The following is an 8837-nucleotide window of genomic DNA, read 5'->3' on the forward strand; positions in this document are numbered from 1 at the left end:
CAATAGTTATGAGAGTCTGGTACTGGAGAGGCCAAAGGGAAATGAAGAGAAGTGGCAGCAGGTGATTATTCAAAGCAGGGCCCCCAGAATTGAAGCAGATTTAAGTCAGCAACCACTTGCAAGTTCTCTGTAATGGAACTGCTCAGGAAGAGGCAGAGGAGAGGACATATTCAGTTTCAGTCATGAAACAGAGTAGGCAGCAGTTTAGAAAGCAGGAAGTGCAAGGCCCCAAGGATAGAGGCTCCACAACCACTGCACTAAGAAGGAAGAGAAGAATGGTGGTGGTCAGTGACTCCCTTTGCGGGGGCGGGGGCGTGGGAGAGGGACAGAGACACCAACTTGTCCAGATTTGGGGGCTTGGACAGTGTGCTGCCCGCCTGAAGCCTGAATTCAGGATGTTACAGAGAGTCTGCCAAAACTCATCCATCCTTCAGATCACTACCTCTTCCTGCTTGTCCATGTAGACATCAATGATAATGATACTTCCAGAAATTAAACTGACCAGATCAGAGGTGATTTTGAGGCTCTTGGCAGGAAGATTAAGGAGCTTGGAGCACAAGTGATGTTCTTATTGATCCTTTCCATGGAAGGCAGGGGTCTAGGCAGAGACCATCATATCCTGGAAGTGAACACATGGCTGAAACAGTTCTGTTGATGTAAAGGCTGTGGCTTCTTTGACAATGGTCAGATGTTCTTGGGAGGACAGCTGCTATCAAGAGATGGGTTCCATCTGATGAGAACGGGGAACAACATCTTTGATTATCATGTGGCCAACCTATTAAGTTTGGCTTTAAACTAGCTTCAACAGGGTATTTACACTCCAGAAACAGAACACACTGTCTAGAGGGAAAAGGAATCAAAGAAACAACTTAATGTATAGTAAGAGCCAGAGAGCTACAGGACTGCAACAAGTAGCACAAAAGGGAAGCAAAGGGGTCAAAATACAAAATACATTTGATATACAAACATAAATTAGAGAGTATGTCAATAAACAAGATGTTGAAAACTGCAGCTTTTAAAAGGAACTAGGATATAATCAGGCCTTGTGGGACAGATTTTATGACTGCAATGTGAACACTGAGGGTTACAATCTGTTTTGGAAGAACAGCGTTAAAAGAAAGGTGGTGCTGATGCCTTGAATGTAAAAAAATATGTACACTTGTTCCCTGCTTTAGGAGGAAGAAGACAGCAAAACAGAATGTATTTGGATGAAGATTAAAGGTGTAAGATGCAGCACCAATATAATGGTTGGGATTTATTATAGACCACCAAGTCAATAAAGGAGGTGGATGAGGTACTCTTCAAGCAGGTGACAAATCAATCCAAAAACTATGGGATGGAACTGATGGGAAGCTTCAATTTTCCAGATGTGTGCTGGAAGAACAACGAAGCTGAACATAAAATGCCAAGCCAGTTCCTAACATGTGTGAAGGACAACTTTCTGTTTCAGAAATTTGGAGAAAAGTGGAGCATACAACTAGGGGATTATCTATCGTGGATCTTGTCCTGATCAACAGGGAAGAACTGGTGGAGGATGTGAAAGTGATGGGTAGCTTGGGAGGAAGCAATCATGATACAGTATAATTCCAGATCCTGAGACAGGGAAAGCATGAGGTCAAGAAAATTAGGATGCTAGATTTAAAAAAGACAGATTTCATCTGACTCAAGGGGCTAATAGCCAGGGTGTCATGGGACAATTGGTTGAAAGATAAAGGCACCCATGATGGCTGGGAGCTTCTAAGAGGCACTGCATTGGAAGCCTAACAAGAAACTGTACTGACACCAGGGAAGCACAAGAAGAATGGTAAGAGACCAGTGTGGCTGCACAAGAAGCTTCTAAAATGCCTAAAATGCAAAAGAAAAACATACAGGCAATGAAAGAATGGGCAGGTCACTAAGGAAGCATACCAGGAATTAGCAAGAATCTGCAGGGACAGAGTCAGGAAGGCAAAGATAAAGAACAAGCTTCACCTGGCAAAGAAAGTTAAGGACACCAAGAAGAGGTCCTACAAGTATGTTGGCCAGGAAAAGATTAAGGAACATGTGGGTCCTATTTTAACAAGTCATGGAAAACTCCTAACTCAGGGGTGGGAAAAATGGCAGATCTGGCTGGTAACCAGCCTCCATTTCCCAGCAGCATCTACCTGCATGGTTGGGGCCAGTTTCCATGGATACCCCAGCAGCAGCTTCATTGTGATAGTGCAAGCCTAGGGTTTCCATGGAGACACACCCCAGCAGCAGTGGCAGGGTGGGGACCTGGTCTGGAGCTGTTGGTACTTGTGGCAGTGATGGCATAGTCTGGAGCCAGGGAAGAGCCACATGCTCCTGCCCAGAGCATGCAGACTGAATATGACAGCTCTTCCCTGACTCCAAGCCATGCCTCAAGATCCCACCAGCTCTGGAGCAGCTCCCCGTGTACCCGACCATGTACCCTGCCAGTGCAGCTGGGACTGGTCTCCATGGAAACCCTAGCCTTGTGCTATCACAGAGCAACTGCTGTTGGGGTCTCCATGGAAACCAGCCCCAGTCATGTGGGCATGTGCTGCTGGGGAACAAGAGTCCACTGCCAGCCGGATCTGGCACACAGACTGGACTTTGCCTTCCCCTGTCCTAACTGAAGATTCAAAGAAGGCTGAGTTATTCAAGTTACATTGCCCCAGTCTTCAAAAACAAAAAAAATGAGCTGCAGCTAGACACATAATAGGGATTATCTGGATAAGGAAGGGGGCAAGCTGAAGGAGGAAATCACAAAATAGAAGGTGAGAGAGTTTTTATTGGGTCTGAATGAACTCAAGTCAGCAGGGCCAAAAAAGACTCATCCTATGGTCCTGAAGGAACTGGAAGAGGAGATCTCATAGCCCTCGGCAATGATCTTTATGAAGTTGTGGAAGACATACCAGGTACCAGAGGACTGGAAAAGGGCCAAAGTAATGCCCCTGTTTAAAAAAGGCGAGAAGGAGGACCCAGAGAACTACAGAGCAGTTATCCTCACCTCAGCACCTGGAAAGTTACTGGAGCATATCCTCAGGAAGGCCATGTGCAAGCATCTGCAGTAGGAAAGGCTGATTGCAAACAGCAAACATGGATTAAAGTAAAACAAATCATATCAAACAAACCTGATCTCATTCTTTGACAAAGTAAATACTTGGGTAGATTAAGGGAATACTTTGGTTATAGTGTATCTGGACTTCAGCAAGGCTTTTGACAAGGTCTAGAATGACCTCTTAAACAAATTGGAGAAATATGGGCTAGATAAAATTACTTCAATATGGAAAGAAGACTGGCTGAATAGCCATAAGCAAATTGTATTTATTAATTAATCCATGTCAGAATGGCAGGAGGCTATTAGTGGAGTCCCACAGCAGTCAGTCCTGAGCACACTGCTTTTCATTGTGTTTATTAAAAAAATGGGTACTGGCAGAGAAAGCTTCTAGTTTGTAGATGATATGAAACTGGGAAGGATTTTGAACATATTGGAGGATATGAGCACAATTCAGAAGGATCTCAACAGACTGGAATGTTGGACCAGATCTAAGAGGATGAAATTCAATGTAGACAAATGCAAGGTGCTACACCTTCGAAGGAACAATCAAAAACACAAATACAAAATGGGGAACACCAGGATGAGTGGCAGCACTACAGAAAAGAACTTCAGAGTATTGGTTGACCACAGAGTCAATACAAGTCTGTATGATGCAGCCACACAAAAGACCACTGTAGTTTTGGGATGCATCAATAGAAGCATTAGGTGCATGACACAAGAGGTGATAGTGCCTTTCTGCTTGGAATTGGTTCATCCTTATCTGGAGTATTGTGCACAGTTCTGGGCTCCACATTTTACAAAGGATGTGGAGAAGTTAGAGAGGGTTCAGAGGCAGGAAGCAAAGATGATTGAGGGCTTGGAATACAAATCATATACGGAAAGGCTGATGGAGCTAGGCAATTTCAGCTTGTGGAAAAGGAACTTAAGGTGGGGGGACATGATAGCAGTCTTCAGATACTTAAAGGGCTGCCATAAAGAAGAGGAAAAACACCTTTTTTTTCTCTTGCTACAGAGAGGAGGATATGGACCAATGGCTTGAAGTTGAAGCAAAGTAAATTTAGATTGGATAGCCAGAAAAATGTCTTCAGTGTTAGAACAGTGAGGCAGTGGAATAGACTGCCTAGGGAAGTTGTGGGCCCTCCATCACTGGATGTGTTCAAGAAGAGGTTGGATAGCCACTGGTTGGGGATGATCTAGGTTTAGCTATGCCTATTTTCCACCATGGGTATTTTCCATGCTTCTGGACTTCGGTGGTTGCTCCCTCTCCCCACCCCCTCTTTTTTTTTTGCTATATGTGTCAGGGTGCTTTCAAATCTCTCCAGAGGCATCAGTTGTTGGCTACAGCTGAGGCTGAGGTCTTTAACTGGGGTGTGCTAATTCTCTTGCTAAGAGCAAAACTGGAGGTTCCTGGCTAGAGGGTCTTGCCTCTACTCAGGGCTAGAGTGATCATCATATTTAGGGTCAGGAAAGTATTTTACACCATGGTCAGGTAGGTATAGACTGTGGCGGGTTTTGCCTTCTTTTGTAGTGGGGTGGGGGGAGGCATGACCCTCTACCTGGGACCTTTTAACCCTCATCCATTCTCATGAAACCATAACTATTGTTCTCATGGGGTAACTTGTTACCCTGCAATTCGACATTGTTGGTCTCATGGGGTAACTTGTTACTCAACCCGCATGAACAAAATGGAACCAGTGACAACAGTAGAAATGTAGCAAAAACTATTTATTAAAATACAGATTGTTTGAAAGAGTATTTATGATGACTTGAACCCAAAATATTATGTAACTAGAACTATGAGCAACATTTAAACTTGTTTTAGAGTTTCAAAATGTGAATGAACAATTTTCTAAGTCTGCAGTTCACACTGTTTTCAAACTAACAATTATTTCCAAAAACATTTCCTAACTGTTTTAACTAAATATTGCATTGCTCACAAATCAGTAGTGATGTACTGTGGTACACACAAACAAATCGCTTACAGTCCTTGCATCGTTTCCGGGTTTTGCGGTCATCTGTCCTTGAACAAAAAGCACTGTGTCTACTCATGGTTGCAGAAGGTTCTACTGCAGTGCATTGTGGCAATTTGTAAGTTAGGACAGTCATACCAGACTTGATGGACTTAGATGGATTACGTGTATCCATCATTCTTCATTTTATTTGTTCATAAATCAACTGTTCTCCGAGCTCCTGCAAAAAAAAAGTGCTATCTTCTTAAATGTGAGCTTTGCTCCCAGTTTTTGTTCTGCCTTAGCCAAATGATGTGGCTGGTAATGGCAGCCACATCCAGCATATTGAAAAATAGTGTCATTGGCCACTTGTTGATTTTCCATCTGCAGGTGGTCATACAGACTAAGTGGTTAAGGTTATCTACCTCACTCTTGTTTTTACTGTAGTCATGGCTGACATCCGGCTTTCTTTACTCTCCACCCACTGACAGGTCATAGTGCGTGCTTGACAGCAACAGTACAACTTTGGACTTCTTTGGAACAAAGGAAAATTAGGGTGAGTTCCCCATCAAAAGTAAAAATGAATGAAAAAAGTTTCCTTTCTTTGATTTGCTTGCATTTCATTCGGGAAATCAGCCTTGTTTTTCCAAATCATACCCACATAGGTTAAGTCTTGCTGTAGCAATCTTTCTGTCAGGTCAGTACTTGTGTAGAAATTGTCACCCATAATATTTCTTCCCATCTTGTACTAAGATTGAACCAGTTTTTCAATGACCTGGAAACCAAAATTACCTTGGCATGGAGCTTCTGGTTACTTGCCCAGGTAGATGTCTCTAGACAGGGGGAATGATGTTGCTGCATCACAGCACCACCAAATTTTCAAGCCATATTTGGCAGGCTTGCTGGGCATATACTATTGAAGGGACAATGACCCCTGAATGCAATGAGCTGCTCATCAACCATCAGGTGTATTCCTGGAATATGCCGTTTCCTGAGCTGCTCCACAAACTGTCTAAATATTTCTGAAGGCAGCAAACTTGTCCACAGCTCTCTTTTCCTCACATGTCAGTTTGTTGTCAAAGTTAAGGTAGTTGGTGATTTGACAGAATAATTTTAAACTCATGGTGGCACAGAAGCAAGGATGCATGGTATGTTGCTCCCACAAGCCCTCCAGTGCCTCATGACCACCATGGTATAGACCACTCAGGAGTAGGAGGCTAATATAGGCTTTCAGCTCTGTTTCATCCAGCTTTTTCCACTCCTTTCTATTTTCAGGATGGCTATCATTCCACTCCCTGAATCTTCTTTCTGCCTCTCTGTTTGTTTCTCTTATGATAACAGTCAGGATATCTTGTGAAAGAAACAGGTGGAATGTTTCCACCACTGTGTCTTTATTACTTTCTCTTGTTGGCCCAGCACTTTCCTGGACTATGTCTTTGGCTGTTCTCCGGTGATGTAATAGCCTTGGACTTTTTCCCCACACTCTGCCATGCCTGCCTTTAAAGGTGTCATCATCTGCAATGTTTTATGGGGGTGGTGGCAATGGTTCTGCTCTATGTCCTGCTTTAGCTCTCCTTGATCTTCCACAGTGGCCCTGGGCTGGTTCTCTTCCCTTTCCCACTGGAAGTATTGGCATGACTTCTGCTTGTGGCACCAACTCCTCCTCATCTGAGCTGGATGAAGCTTCCATAGACACATAATCTTCTTGGTCTGAACAATCCCCAATGTCTGGAACAAAGTCATCATCCTCACTGCCTTGGGATAAGATTTCATCAGTGGATGTGTCGCTGTCATCCCCAGTTACCTGTGCAAGACAGACTTCAGAACTGATTATGCGCTGCCTTCTCATCCTGGTTGCAGAAAAAAAATAAGAAAAATTGATTACTGCAGAATGCATAGAAATAATCAAAGACAAGCTTGTCCACCTATGCTGTCACAGAAATAATTCCACCCTGCCCTATGGCAGTGCAGGTAGCACCCTCTCCTCCTGGGCACAGAAGCCAGGGACCCGCATCCACCCTTTGCAGGCAAGCCAAATGTGGGTGGATGGTGTTTGGAAACCACATATGCAGGGGCTTATTGAGAGCAGGTAAAAGAGGCATGAGGCGTGTCAAGCCCTTATCATTGAAGGGCACCCCAGAGTATATGCTGTATTGCAGTATGATGTTGTTCTATTTCTTCTCTGCTGTCCCCTTTCTCCTTATCCTCACTTCCAACAAAGGCAGGGCAAACGAGCGTGTATTATTTAAAGGGGCAGGTGAGGCAGAGATTTTCCATGAAAAAAGAGATCAGAGGTAGATTTGGGTTTGACAAAGGTTTTTTTTTTTTTCTTTTTTGGCAAAGGGCAGGGTGTTTTGATGGCCTTGCAGCCTGCAAACAAAGTGGTTAGCAAAAGGGATTACAACAACTTCTGCAAAAGCAGAGTGGAGGATGGCTATCCATTAGTTACCATGGATACCTAAAGTGGACATCAATGAGGTGTTAATGAATGCTGACCTTTCAGATTCATCCACCCAAAGTGGCCAAAGAAGTCTAGGCCTGTCATTTATACAGAAATTGCATTGGGGTAACAAGTTACCCCAATGCATTAACATGGGCTTGAGGCAAGTTGTTACCCCATATGGAAAAACGCATTCATGCCTGGGGTAACATGTTGCCCTGGGCAGTTTTTCATCCATAGAGAGCAAATCATTCATGTAAGCTGGCTGCTGTTTGGGGATATTGTGCACTGCAGTGCCAGTGACACTGTCCTAAAAAGAAAAAAAAATAGAATTAATTAACTTTAACATACTGCAAAAAATATGTATCTAGGGTAGGAAATGACCCCATGGAAACATAGGAAGTTTAAGCATATATCAACAAAATTTTATAGAATTGAGACTTTGGCTGCTGTGGTTCTTCTGCTTTACCCCATTGTGGTGCGTTAGGGTGTTAGTTCTATGTTGTGTTAGGGTTGAGGGTATACTTATTCTCATGGTTGTATTGGATTGTTAGGATATGGATGATCTCTATGACTCTAAAACCTCTAAGAATGACTTAGGTTTAAGGAGCTTCCTGTAGTTTTTTTAGGAAATTCTAGTGCAAGGTGCAGCATGTCAAGCCCTGCTCCAAATGCTGCCTAAGTCAAGTCCAGAGGTAGTTTCTAGTTTCTCTCAGGATCCTAAGCCATGAAACATTTGGCACGAACTCACATAGAGGAGAATAATTTGTAAGTCACAGGTAAATGGCCTAAACATCATAGATTTCAAAAATTTCATAGATTTCTACAGTTGGAAGGGACCTGGTAGATCATTGGGTCTGAACCCCTGCTCCAGGCAGGAAAGAGCACTGGGGTTCGGTAACCCCAGCCAGATGCCTCTTTAATCTCCTCTTGAACACCTCCAGGATAGGAGAAAGAACTACCTCCCTTGGAAGTCCATTCCATATTTTGGCAACCCTTACCATAAAGAATGTCTTCCTTATGTCCAATCTAAATCTGTTCTCCTTTAGTTTGTGGCCATTATTCCTGGTAACCCCAAGGGGCACCCTGGTAAACAGAGTGTCCCCTATTCCTTGATCACCACCCCCCCCCACCCGGTGAGTTTGTAGGGAGCCACAAGGTCACCTCTCAGCCTTCTCTTGTGGAAGCTGAAGAGATTCAGATCCCTCAGTCTGTCTTCATAGGGTCTTACCTGCAGGCCCTCACCCATATGAGTGCCCTCCTCTGAACCCTCTAAAGGTCATCCACATCCCTCTTGAAGCGCGATGCCCAAAACTGGATGAAGTACTCCATCTGTGGCTTCACCAATGCCACATAGAGGGGAATTATCACTTCCCTAGACCAGCTCATGATACTCCTGCTGATG

The sequence above is a fragment of the Alligator sinensis genome, unplaced genomic scaffold (assembly GCF_000455745.1).
Source record: "Alligator sinensis unplaced genomic scaffold, ASM45574v1 scaffold725_1, whole genome shotgun sequence".
Taxonomy (NCBI): domain Eukaryota; kingdom Metazoa; phylum Chordata; order Crocodylia; family Alligatoridae; genus Alligator; species Alligator sinensis.